At 38.7% G+C, this 14,511-nt stretch overlaps 1 non-coding gene across 1 annotated transcript; it reads right to left on the bottom strand.

Moving 5' to 3' along the window:
• Positions 1-13,617: 13,617 nt before the first annotated feature.
• Positions 13,618-13,721, bottom strand: LOC115868617. Its single transcript, XR_004045703.1, has one exon. It is a non-coding gene; the product is annotated as a U6 spliceosomal RNA (small nuclear RNA).
• Between the last annotated feature and the right edge of the window lie 790 nt (positions 13,722-14,511).

Here is a 14,511-nt window from a genome sequence, read left to right as displayed (position 1 = left end):
GCTTTCTTCACTATATTTGCTTGTGCACCCATTTTGTCTTCAGCAATCGTGCTGGGAGGGTGGACATCACAAAATGCTAGGTTGTTAGAACAAAGTGTTCTTGCATTGAGGGAGGGCTTGAGCAGAGACCCAAGGTCAGTCCACTACCTCAATGTATTGCCATATAAATAAAAGTATGTAGGCCAATACCTCTATTTTCATGAATTTATGTACACACCTATGTTTATACCTCTATCCATAGATTTTCCTCCTAGATCTTTCCTCTGTGAAACTTTAGTTCTTTACAGGAGTAGAAATCCTCCCCTCTCTCCCAGGAAGTGACTGGTGGTTTTGAACTGCTGGTCTTGTGGTTCACAGTGGTCACTAGAACTTGGCAACAGCATGATATGCAAAGAAAGAAATGCAAAGTCTTTGACCAACTGAATCAGGAACACCAGGGCCCCCAAATCTGTTTGAATAAGCTCCCTATGCCATACTGGCAGACTAAAGTTTGAGAACCACTGCACACAGTGATAAAATAGCAAAAGCTCAGCATAGACCAACCAACAATTGCACTAATAGAACTAATTATACCAATTTTTAAATTTTAACTAAAATGCATGTATGCTTTCTTGGTTTTAGTTTTTAAACAGATTTCATTTTCTAGAATAATTTTGGGTTTATAAAAAAATAAATACCTGCCAAGAATAGAGTTTCCATAAATCTTCCCTCAATAATTTTTTACATTAGTGTGCTTTTTGTTGCAGCAGATGAGCTATTAAGCTATGAATGTATTATTATTAATTAAAGACTATTTTATATTATAATTCACCTTCTGTGTTGTCCAGTTCTATGGATTTTGACAAATACACAATGCCATAGGTCCAACATTACAATATTAAGTAGAAAAATGACTGCTCTGAAAATGTCCTGTACTCTCATTGTTCCTTCCTTCCCCCCTCACTCTGAATCCTTAGCAAGTGCTGATCATTTTACTCACTCTCTCTGTCATTTTACTGAGAAGCCCTGGTCCTGTGATGGTTACACATTTGCCTTCTAAACATAGGGATTCAGTTTGAACCCATGAGCTATTCGGTAAGGGAAACCGTGGCGCTCCGCTTCCATAAAAAAGGTTCCCTTGGGAACCCTATGGGGCACTTCTACTCCGTCTCATGGGGTCACTGGGAGTTAGAATTAATTCAGCCACAAAAATGTGTGTGTTGTTGTTTGTTCTCATCACTTAGATCACAGCCTCTTTACTTTCACTTCTTTAGAGGAACGGAAGGAAAGACTTTGACTTACGTACTTTGGATGTGTTGTCCGGAGAGACCAGTCCCTGGAGAAGGACATCAGGCTTGGTAAAGTGGAGGGGCAGTGAAAACGAGGAAGGCACTCAATGAGATGGATTGGCCCAGTGCCTGCAACCACAGCCTCGGGCACAGGGGCCATTGTGAGGAGGGCACAGGATGGTGTGGTGTTTTGTTCTATTGTGTGTCACGTCGCTATGGGTTGGCATCAACATGCTAGCACCTAACAACAACAATATGGTTTTATATATGAAATATATTTTTACAGGCATGTGTGTATATATGCATAAATATAAGTGTGTGTGTGTGTGTCTGTGTGGTGCTGCCTTTAATTCCCTTAGAATATATCGTAATATATTAGGTAGACATCCTGATGTCTTTTTTTAAAACCAATCTTTCCTTATTCTTATCATTTCTGTACTACTTACATAGAAACATTTTGTATATTTGTTTTCCCTGTTTCCTAGTTTACTTCATTAATCTGGCAATCTGTCCTGCAATCCATTTTACAGTTTTGAATTATTGCAATTTCATAATGTACTTGCTAGGTGCACAGAATCTACCTTGTTGTTATTTTTTTAATTAATTAAAACTTAAGCTAAGATTCTATTTATAGGACGCCCCCCACCCCAACACACCATCGCCCCAAAAAACTCACTATCATATCAATAGATAAGAAAATATGAATCCAAGATAGAAGTGAAATTCTTAATAAATTTTAACTCACATTCAGGAGTACTTAATCTCACTCAGATCTTCCTTTACATTTTGAAAAGATTTACCTTTTGTAGTAATTACATAATCTCATGTCAATTTGGGACTTGAGAGGATTCAGAGTGAAGGGGTGGAGTCTAGTCTGTCAGTCAGGTCATAGCCAATGAGGCCTCTGTGTGGCCATGGCCTTCCCCTGAGGATTCTGGGAACTCCTGTATTTTTCCTCCTTGGAGGTGGGAGACAAACTGACTCTCTCAGCTCACGCCCTTGGAGACTCTCTACTGACAAGACTCCCTCCCTGAGATGATGCTCTACTGACAAGACCCATGGCCCTCTGCCCTGGGAGATGGAGAAGCCACATGGACCACCCTGATGCAACCAGACCTCTGGAGCCGGAGAAGCCACATAGAGACCCCTGCCAGCACCAAGATGCTTACACCGCCACAGGAACCAGAAGACTTCCAGCCCGCTGGCCTGTGATCTTCCTGCATGCTGGCCTGTGATCTTCCTGCATTCGCGTCATTGCATGTGTTTTGTGAGTCTGAAGAGGACTTTTTAGATTGGTATTGGACATATGGGCTAATATTGGACTTATGGACTTGATCTGGACTGGGCTGGGATGTTTTCTCAATATTCAATTGCTCTTGTATATAAACCTCTTTCGTATACACACATGAGTCTCCTTGGATTTGTTTCTCTAGTCTACCCGGACTGACACACCTTACTCTCTCCTACAGGTGGTAAAAACACCTTAGAACTTGTGTTCAGAAGTGGGTGAAAGGAGATGTTGGACAGGGCAAGATATGACAAAATAATAATTTATAAATTATCTGGGGTTCATGAGGGAGGGGGGAGTGGGAAGGGAGGGGAAAAAATGAGGAGCTGATGCCAGGGGCTTGGGTGGAGAGCTAATGTTTTGAGAATGATGAGGGCAATGAACGTACAGTTGCTTTACACAAGTGATGTGTGTATGGATTGTGATAAGAGTTGTATGAGCCACTAATAAAATGATTTAAAAAAAAAAAGAGCTTGTGTTCAGACACCTTTGGATATTTTCAAAGCTGTCACTTCCCACCCCCAATGTTCTCTGTTTATAGGTGAACTGTTAACTTTATTACATATATGTATTTTCAATTTCTCTGGCTCCTGTCAGATATTTTTAGGGAAATCAATATTGATATATCAACTGCTTAAGTTGATTCCAACTCATATTGGGCCTTCTAGAGAGAAAACTGCTCCAGGAGGTTGCCAGGGCTGTAAATATTTATGGACATAGACAGCCTCATCTATCTCGCAAAGAGCAGCTGGTGAGCTCAAACTAGTGACCTTCCAGTTAGCTACTGAATGTTTATTCAACTACACCACCAGGGCTCCTTTTATAGACAAATACAATTTATACTGCTACTGGGACTAGTTATCAAGGTTCGGAGTCTCTCCTCTCTAATTATTTGCGTTGCTTACAATGAGTAATCCAGTGGAGGGGCAACATTTAGACCCGTGTCAGAGAAAAGGTTTGAACAGATGGAGGGATTTCACTGAAGGGGGTACCTTTGGTAGAAGTCCAAAGGACTAGTCTGAGCATACAGTAGAAAGAGGGGTTAGGTTTTTAATTGTGTGAATGATAGGACTTCCATCATTAGCTGGTCTTCTGTTATTGGCTGCCTTTCTATAGCATATCTTACCTTTCCTGGGATGCGCATCCTTCCATCCCACCTTTCGAGCTGCACCAATCACCTAAGGCCAAACCCAGGAGCCATTGAGCCATTGTGGGGATGCGAACATCCTGTTTCCCTGCGCAAAACCTTTTCACTCTCTCTGTTCTCTTCCGTTTGGAAACGTTATACCATGAAACCCAGAAATTGCTCTGTCGCACTGAGAAGCTTAAACTGCTCTTTGACACACCATTCTTTGGATAGTGCTCTCTTGTTATGATCCAGGTGATACAGTAATTGATATGTCTACCCTTCACCTTCCTTTCTCTTGAGACATCACGAGGTAAGTGTGCCTCCATCTCTCTTCTCGTTTTAGAATTCTTTCCATTGTCTTCCTCTTTTTCCCCTTTCACTGCTTCTGTCCACCTATCAAAACCATGAATCACCAGAACACCTTTATGACACAGATTGAGGCATGTGAGTTGACAACAGATCATGGACTAGTTGCCCACGGTATTCTAATTGGATTCCCTGGCTCCCTCGTGGTACTTACTTAGTCACCTTGCTTATGCATTTTGCCAACTTTGTTAAATGTATAGGCTTAAGCCCTGGAAATTAAGTACACATTCATAATACACGCCTTTCTTCTGGAAGCATGCATAATCAAAAGGTTAATGCACAATCTAATACTATCCTTTCCGGATCAAGCCTGTCAATGGTATACTGTGAAACTCAGAAATTGCTCTATTCCACCAAGTAGCTTAAACTGCTCTCTGACACACAACTCTTTGGATAGTGTATCTTGTTATGATCCAGGTGATACAGTAATCAGCTAGAGAGTAGACACATACTTTATTATAAGAGCAAACCAAGTGCATCTGCTCTAGGGATCAATTAGAGAGAGAGAGAGAGAGAGAGAGAGAACATTTGACAGCTGTAGATTTCTAAAAACAGACTGGCCTGAAATGAACATTTTTGTGAGCTAGAGCAGTTAATGTTGTGACAATCAGTTTACATCTAAATAACAGAATCTTCACCAGAGACTGCTCAAAAGAAGTGACATTTTAATAAGATCCTTGCATGTTTGCATTGGCTCAGCCAATAAGCAGAATAGCACAAAACCCAGATCAAGATATGAAACTTTGTTTTTACCTTGTGTTGAGGGAATATCAATTATGGAGGAAAGAAATTAAAACGTCAGGCTTTGATAATATAGCATTAAGTGATAAACTGAACTGCCAAGACAGCGAAGCCATTATGTTAACGGTATTGTGCATTTCTATGACTTGTGTTTACTTCTGTGCCACACACATTTTATTCTGCCTCTGCTTGCTAGTCTCTGGCCTCTTAAAATGATTAAAAGCAGTAATTTTTCCTTAAATATATCTCCTCAGTCACTAATTACATTCTCTAGACTCTTACATCCTTATTCCTGTGACCATTGCTTGCATTTTACAAGGGGGCTCTTGTCAGCTCAACAATCCAGCTGTAATGGCCAAGCAAGGCCACACATTCTCAGTGCTAAATCACATTACGGGATCCTGTTTTCCTGGAACTTGTTTTATCGAACACTTGAGAAAGGTTTAATTGTAAAAGTGCTAAATGGCATTCCAAAGAATTTGTCCGTTTTTCTTTGTGCAAATTTAAAGCTGCTTCCCTTAAAAGCATTTAATGATGGTGGAACGTGTATTTTACCAAGACAATGGGTATCTCTATAATCTTTAGGACCTTCACCTTTCTTAGATGCCACTCTGTTGTCATGTGTCCTGCCCAGAGTGCTGTCTGAAAAGCTCAATCTTCTTTAATGACTCAAAGGCCCTGCTTCTTCTCATTTGGCTTGTCCTCAATTCTGAAAATCTGAAGATGAAATAGTTACATAGAGGACGATTCCATAAATGAGCCAGAAAACCCCAGGAAATAAGTTATTGTTCTGATGGTATAAATAAGGGGAAAGATTAGTCATCTCATCATAATTGATATATTAATTAATTATCTTAAGCATAAGCATGGCCACGACACAATTTAAAATGCCTAATGCATCTTAGGGTTTTCCAAATAATTCATAACCTTTGTTTATAAGGAAAATACGCTTCAATGTTACTGAAAGATGGTGAATAGTGCTGTAAATCCTAGCCCTATATTTCCTGGAGAAGGTCATCATGTTTGGGAAAGCAGAAGGTCAGTGTAAAAGGGAAAAGCACATAATGAGATGGATTGACAAAGTGGGTGCAACAGTGGTCTCAAACGTAATGACAATTGTCAGTTCTGTTGTCACATAAAGCCATTGGGTCCCTCTTCCAGTTAGCTATGAGTCTGCACTGGCTTCAAAGATCCTCACAGCAATAGCACCAAACTTGTGAAGGTAATCCTATCTGCAAGGAAGACTTACCTTGTTACATTAATGAGGCCATCCCAGTGTGGAGTGTGTTTTAAACCAATCCCTTTTGAGAGATCAAAGAAGTGGCTTAAGCCAAGAGCAAGGAAGCACAAATAGAGGAACATCAGTCTGAGGAGGATCAGCTAGGGACCCAGGAAAACCAGCTGACAGAGACAGTACTTTCTCTCAAGCATAGAGATCCTCCTGCGAGAGCAGAAGAATTTGGAATTCAAAAAAATCCTCTTTCCCAAAGCCAAGTATTCTTTTTTTATATACAGTGAACCCTCATTTATCGCGGTTAATCAGTTCTAGACCCTACCGTGATAAATTAAATTCCACGAAGTAGGAATCCTTATTTGTAAGTCAAATATTTTCGTAGTTAAAGCATAGAGGACATGAAAAAACACCCTTTAGTCACCATTACACTCATATTACCCAATTTATTAAACGAAAAAGGGAAAATACAGTAAAACATTTTGAACGTTACAATTATCATTTATTATTTATTATATTATTTATGGCATCAAGCATGTACAGTATGAGCCAATCAATGGCAGTAATGACAGAACATGCGCTGTTACGCAAAAACCGCGATAGAGTGAAGCCGCGGAAGTCGAAGCGCGAAGTGGCGAGGGTTCACTGTATATAATCATATTATTAGGGGCTCATACAACGCTTCACAATCTGTGCATATATCATTTGTGTCCAGCACATTAGTACATATGTTGACTTCATCATTCTCACAACACCTGCTTTCCACTTGAGCCCTTGGTGGTAGCTCCTCACTTTTCGCCATGTATTCTTTCTGTTGCAGGTGGTATATGTCAGCAGATCTTAAAAGCCTTGAGATTAATTTGATGTCACAAAAATCCACTCCTAATACATGACAATTTATGTCATTCCTTTTTAAACCAGGAAACAGACTCAGTGGCAACAGGTAATTGAAGCGTACATTCCTGGCTGCCATCAATTATTAAGTTTGTGTTCATTCTATTATACCTGTGCTGACCTCTTAGGGACAGCTGGGATAAGTGAAGATGTGGGAATATTTGAAATGTCTGTACAGAAGGCTTTGAGAACAAAATGGAATCAACAGACTGAGTGATACATGCACTCATTTCTGGTGTCCTCAGTTTTAGACATGCGGTAGAACAAAGTATTACCAACATGTCATACGAGGTTGAATATTTGGACCTGTTTAGTAGGTCAACTCCATATGAAGTCGTCATGGGGGCTTATGGTTAGGAAAAATTAGTCAAATCTATTATGTGATTGAATTGATCATTTCTTTATTTTTCAATTCTGTTCTTTTGGTAGTTGATATGCCTAATGCTGGGTCCTGGTACTACGCTGAATTATTTTACCTACATATTTTGAGTTTTTAAATATTATATATTTTGTGTCATGGGAAAAAAAAAACGATTTTGAGGTCAGGGTTAATATTAGATTTTTTTAACAAAACTTAAGTGGCCATGAATCTAAATCTTTGAAACTTTACAACATGATTACAGGAATACTACCCACATGAAACAATAGTTTTAGACGAATCAAAAATTTTGAGGAAGATCAGAAATGCTTCAATAATGAATTCAAGGAATAAAGCCCACTTAAAGGTTACAGTGACTATGATTGGGGATTCCAGAGGGAGGTGAGTCCCGGTAGAATCACGGGTTCTGCATTGCGCTGCTAACTACAAGATGAAGAGTTCTAATCCACCAAAGTCTCCACAGGAGAATGATGAGGAATTCTCCCCTTAAAGACTCACAGTCTTGGAAGTTCCGCTCTATCCTACAGTGCCACATGAGCCATGGCAGTGAGTTTTGAGTTGGACACAGGAGAATCATAGAGCCTCCATGTACTGCCATTCTAAAACATGAAAACAGCATGGGTGAGAAAAGCAAGGGCATGTGCTAAGCATAGCTCTCACTCCACCACCCTCCCAACAATAGTATTCTTGCTAGCTCTTTAAAGGCAGCAAAACAATTCCTTGGGAAACCTAGATCTCCTTATCATCGTATCTGGCTCCTTCAGACATTTTTCTTGTTGTTGTTCCCAAAATTCAAAAAACATTTAAAAGGAACACCATTGGAGTGCCCCAGAATGGCCAAACTGGGCGTGGACATGACGTGAATCAAGGGGTGCAAAGAACACCTGCTCCTCTAGGGTTCTCTAGACTGTAAACCTTTATGGAAGCTGATAGTTTCATTGTCCTCCCAGGATAATAATATGCTGTTGTTGTTGCTGTTATGTGCCATCTAGTCAGTCCTGACCCATTGTGACCTCATGCACAATAGAGTGGACTGTGGTAAGAGTTGTATGAGCCCCTAATAAAATGATTAAAATTTTTAACAAAAGAGGAGCTGATACCAAGGGTTCAAGTAGAAAGAACACGTTTTGAAAACGATGATGGCAACATATGTGCAAATGTGCTTGATACCATTGATGTATGGATTGTTACACGAGCTGTAAGAGCTGCCAATAAAATGTTGTCAAACCCCAAAACAACAAAAAACCCGAAACATGGTCCAGGCCTGTGCCATGCTCACAAACATGCCTATGTTCAAGTCCACTGTGGCAGCCACTGTGACAATCCATCTCGAGTGGCTTCCTTTTCTTCCATGTCCCCCCACTCTACCAAGCATAATAAGGTCCTTCTCCAGGCATCTCCTGTCAGCATGTCCAAAATAGAGATGAGAGAGGGTCATCATCCTTGCCTCTGAGGATCCCTCTGACTGTCCTGAGTTAAAGACAGATTTGCTTGTCCTTTTACCAGTGCTGATACTTCCCATATTCTTTTCTGGCACCACCATTCAGATGCATTGCTTCTTCTTTGGTCTTTATTCACTGTCCTACTTTCAGGTGCACACGAGGCAGTTGAAAATACCATGACTTAGGCTTGATACACTTTAGTCCTCAAAGTAACACTGTTGCTTTTCAATGCTCCAAAGAAGCCTATGTAGCTCTAATAGCTTATATCTACAGTTTCCGTGCCATGCTTTTGTTTCATTCTTGTCTCCTCTGTGTTGTGTGGTGTGAGCCCAAGTTTCTGCAGTTAGGTTGCAACTTCCATATTCTCTTTTTATTATCCTTTATTTTTGAACACTTGTGCATATGTTTATTTCATCCTAGTTCGTTTTGAAAGTGATTTATGTGTCCATGCATATCCATTTGCTATTTAACTATGTTCAGATAGATAAAAACCAATATTATCATATGCCCTCCTTCCACTGCCTCACCATCCCTAGTATTCAATAAACATAATTCATATTCTTCTTTTGGTCCCTAGGTTGAGGACCAATAAAACTTTGTAAGCTTTTTTATTTTTCCCCTGTATCATCTAATTTTTCACTTTTGATGATAGCATTTAAAAAAAAAAACCCTTCCAGGAGCATTTAATCACATGAAATTGCTGAAGCTGTTTAAACCATAAGACCTCCATATTTCTTTAAGTAAATACTCCTGACAGACGCGTACCAATTCAAAGTCTTTTATTTTTCCTAACTCAGAAAACTTGTAGATTAACTTTTGTTTGCTTGTTTTTCATGTCATTAAATTTAATTGACTATGTCCACATATCCCATTTCCCCTCTTATCTCTTTGATTCAGGAGTCCTTTCAAATTGAACTTGGCAGCACTCTTCAGTTATAAACATTCTTAGTCATTATTTCCTTAAGCACACCTCTCTGTTCCATTTTTTTCTTCTCTGGAATTATTGCTAAATTAATTTTTGATATTTCTATTTGTACTGTTCATAAATCTTACCTTTTCCTTTTATTAGTGCTATTTATTTATTTTTGATTGCTTTCTGGGAGAGTTTTGTACTTTTATTATTCACTTTACTCTTTAACTGAATCCATTCTCTCATTTAATCTGTCATTAATTTCTTAATTTCCTATCTTATGCTTTTACCTCAGTGCTTCTATTGAGTTTGTCTTAAAAATGCATTTTCTAACTTTATATCTCCAACATTGTTTCTTAGTTGTTACTTGTTGAGCTGTGATCACATGGTCAGCAGTTGAGTTAGTTTATTGTGCCAACCTGTCCGATAAACACATGTGGGGTTAATTGAAGGGCGGAAAGATCAATGGCTTGGTGAGCCTTGCCTTTCTAGTTCTCGGGTCTCTTGCTTTCTGAAAATGTGTTAGACAGGGTTCTCCAGAGAAACAAAACCAGAATATTAATAATTTTATATATATTTATGCAGCTAGACAGATAACATAAGAAATAAACAGTTAATTAAATTATAAAGTAGTACAAATGGCTCAGTGCAACAGATTCTTCATGCCAAAAAATATGATTGTTTTCTCAGAGCACTGGGTTGATGTAAGTAGGCTATATAGAAGTTGGATACCTAAAATTGGGGGGATAAAAGCATGAAGTAGTTGGCTTACAAATTTTCATAGGTGAGCAGCCCAACACATGACCTCTGCACCACCAAGGCAAAGTTTACTTCACCAGACCTCCGCCAAACGGCATTCTGGTTGCTTCTATCTTTATGTTATTTTGGACATTGCTGAGGTAAACATGGGTGTGCATATATCTATCCTTTCATGTTTTATTTCTTTGAGGTAGATAACCAAGAATAAAGAGATTTGTAGGTCAAAAGGGAGTTCCATTTACCTTCGGTTGAAAGATGCTCCGCTCCATACTTTTATAATAAGTGTATTGTTCTGCAATCCTACCAGTAGTTTCTGAGTGTTCCAATCCCTCCACATCCTATGCAGCACTTGTTATTTTCTGGAATTTGGATTGGAATTGCATTGTTTTTATAGACTGATTTTGGTAACTTTGACAAGTTCATTATATTGTCTTTCTGTCAATGAACATAGATGATTCTCCCATTTATTTACGTCTCTTGTAGTAGCATTTTGTCATTCTCTTTATCTAAGTCTTTTTTTTTAATCTAGTTAGGTTTAATCCTAAGTATTTCATCTTTTGGGTGGTTATTGTAAAAGATATCCATATATATAATTTTTCTTTCCAGATGTATCCCCCTTAGTATACTAGAATTCCGTTTATTTTATTATGTTGATCTTATTACCTGCTACCTTGCCAACTTTTCCAATTAGTTATCGCAATTTCTAAATCAAAACTTTGGAGTTTTTATATTTAAAATAATATAGTCTGCAAACGGAGAGACTTTTACTTCTTTGTCAATTTGGATGCTTTTGATTTCTTTTTGATGTCTGTTTGCTCTGGATAAGGTTTCCAGGACCATCTTAATTAAGAGTGGTAATAAAGGGCAACCTTGTCTGATTCCTGTTCAGAGTGAAATGTTGGCCATTGGATTTTTTCATATATGGCCTTTATTATGTTGAGGAATTTCCCATCTAACCCTTCTATCTATTTATTGAGCGTTTTTATCAAAAATTGATATTAAGCTTCATTGAATATCTTTTCTGCATCAATGGAAAATCATATGATGTTTTTCTTCTGATTTATTTATGTGGTGGATTACATTGACTGTTTCTATAATACTGAACCATAGTTCCCTACCAGGTACAAATTCCACTTTATCATAACATATCTTTTTTCAATATTTTGTTAAATTCTATTGAATAGAATTGTGTTGATGATTTCAATACCTATATTTATAAAGGACATTGGTCTGTGATTTTTGTTTGTTTGTTTGTTTTAAGACAATTAAGCTAATTGGCAAGTAGTAGTGAAAATACTAGAGTGTTCATCCCAGCTTGAGTTTTGAGTTGTTAAATTATTATTTTTTTCAATGTCATCTCCTGTTAGGGAAGGTTTCAGGGTTGGTATCAGCAGCATATATTGGTTCTCTGTCATTTCAGAGACGGGCAATGGAACTTGAAAAGAATTCCAAAAAACCCATTCAACACGATGTTCTTATACCCAAATATATTAAATTATTTTGAGAACAACTTGAATTTAAAATTGTCTTTCCTTGCCATCTAAAGTTACAGTAAACGCTGTTGTGTAAATTCAATCCTATTATGTCTAGACACAATTCATTGCAATGAAATTATTTTCTCATTGCATACTTAGAAATTCCTGGTTATTAATGTTGAATTACCAAAGCAACTTCTGTGTATGGGGCAATGTGTTCTTTGAATTGTTCTTAATTCAACACCTTATCTGTTTTAGAGTGTAATATTTCCATGACATATAATATTGACGAGTTTTCTATCTGCATTGTCTGCATATTTGTTGTTGTTAAATGACACTGAGTCAATTCTGACTCATGACAACCCCATGTACAATAGAATGAAGTCTTGTTCAAGCTTTATGATAGTTGATATGCTTATTGTTGCTATTGAGTTTTGAGTGCCTTAAAACCTAGGGGTCTCATGTTCTAGATTTGTTTTAGTTTTTTTTAATCATTTTATTAGGGGCTCATACAACTCTTGTCACAATCCATACATACATCAATTGTGTAAAGCACATTTGTACATTCATTGCCCTCATCATTCTCAAAACATTTGCTCTCCACTTAACCCCTGGCATCAGGTCCTCATTTTTCCCCTCCCTCCCCGCTCCCTCCTCCCTCATGAGCCCTTGATAACTCATAAATTATAATTTTGTCATATCTTGCCCTGTCTGATGTCTCCCTTCACCCACTTTTCTGTTGTCCGTCCCCCAGGGAGGAGGTCACATGTAGATCCTTGTAATCAGTTCCCCCTTTCCAACACACTCTCCCTCCACCCTCCCAGTATCGCCACTCACACCACTGTTCCTATAGGGCTCATCCGTCCTGGATTCCCTGGATTTCAGTTCCTACCTGTACCAGTGTACATCCTCTGGTCTAGCCAGACTTGCAAGGTAGAATTCAGATCATGATATTGGGGGCAGAGGAAGCATTTAGGAACTAGAGGAAAGTTGTATTTTTCATCTTTGCTACATTGCACCCTGACTGGCTCGTCTCCCCCACAAGACTCCTTTGCAAGGGGATCTCCAGTGGCCTACAAATGGGCTTTGGGTCTCCACTCCGCACTCCCCCATCATTCACTATGGTAAGATTTTTGTTCTAGATTTGTACTGGACACTATTCTTTGGTGGTCCATAGGGTTTTCACTGGCTAATTTTCAGAAGTATAAAAAAGGTCTTTCTTCCTTGTGGGGCTTAGTATGGAAGCTGTTAAACCTGTCCACAGCATGGGTAACTCTGCTTGTATTTAGATACCAGCGGCATTGCTTCCAGCATTACAATAAAATGTGTGCCACCATAGTCTGAGAAAATGACAGACTACTTGCAGACTGTCCTGGGTTTTAACAGGATGATGCTAAAATAATGTTTCTCATAGGATGAAATATTTGTGAAATAGGTGACAGGATTTTTAATACTGGCAAATGCTTTAGTCTATTCAAGGACTGAGAAGTAAATGACCTGGGGAAACAATATGCATCAATGAAACAAATCTGTGTTCGTTGCCTCCAAATGGGATTTGGACTTTCATTGTCACCTGCAGTCTTCTGCAAACCCTGTGTTCAGAATTTAAACTCTAATATCATTCTCTCCTCCAGGTATGGATTTCATTGTCCCTATTCTTGAATCATAGATTCTGGGGTGCATCTTCCATGTGAACATCTCCTTTAGATGGTTGGGTTTTTTCTTTTCTTTTCTTTTAAATATGGAATGATTCACAAATTTGCGTGTCATCCTTGTGCAGGTGCCATGCTAATCTTCTCTGTATCATTACCAATTTTAGTAGATCTGCTGCCAAAGCAAGAATGGCTATTTATTTTAAGACAAGCCTTTAAGACCCAAGATGCTATTCTTTCTGAAGAATCTTTTCCTTGGATTACAATAGCAAGGTACAATGATATCTAATTGTTATTAGATATCATCAATATCTAGTTGTTGTTAAATATGTCAATGAGGGACATCATTGTTCGAAATCTGGCATTAGCAAAGAATTGAATTAGTGTGTTCATGAGAGAATGGAGTAGATTAGTGAACTACTCAATCATGACAGAGTATGTATTAAAAATCATGCTGTCCACACTGGGGATATGGTTCAGGAGATGTGCCCAATCTGACCTCACCACACCAGGTGAAACACTCAGGGCGTACAGCGGAGCAGGAGGGGGAGCAAAGCAACTAAGTTCCTGAGGAAAACCCAAAAGAGATTTTGGGGTCAAGGCGTGGCACCCCATCAGACTTGCTTGGAAAACACTCATAAAAGTCAACAGACAGACCTGGATCTATTTATGGGCTTTTCTTCTTTTGCTGTTGGTTTTGTGGTTGTAGTTGTTGTTCTTTGGATTTTGGTTTTCTTTTGTTGTTATGTTTCACTTTGCTTTGTTTTTGTGCATATTATTATCTCTGCATGTCTATCTATACATAATAGGTGGGATAAACAATCCAGAGGAGAAAAAAATGGAACCGATGGTTCCTGGGAGGCAGAAGGCAGGGCATGGAAGAGGCAGAGGTGGGGGAAAGAAAGAGGGGTGCCAACAAACACAGGGACAAGAGAAGAACAAGTGATCTAAAATTGATAATGAGGAGGGCAAAGGAT

Source organism: Echinops telfairi, unplaced genomic scaffold (genome assembly GCF_000313985.2).
Source record: "Echinops telfairi isolate 266 unplaced genomic scaffold, ASM31398v2 ScPeMD7_15;HRSCAF=58, whole genome shotgun sequence".
NCBI lineage: Eukaryota > Metazoa > Chordata > Mammalia > Afrosoricida > Tenrecidae > Echinops > Echinops telfairi.
The sequence above is the reverse complement of the archived record's forward strand: the minus strand, read 5'-3'. Positions and strand labels throughout refer to the sequence as shown.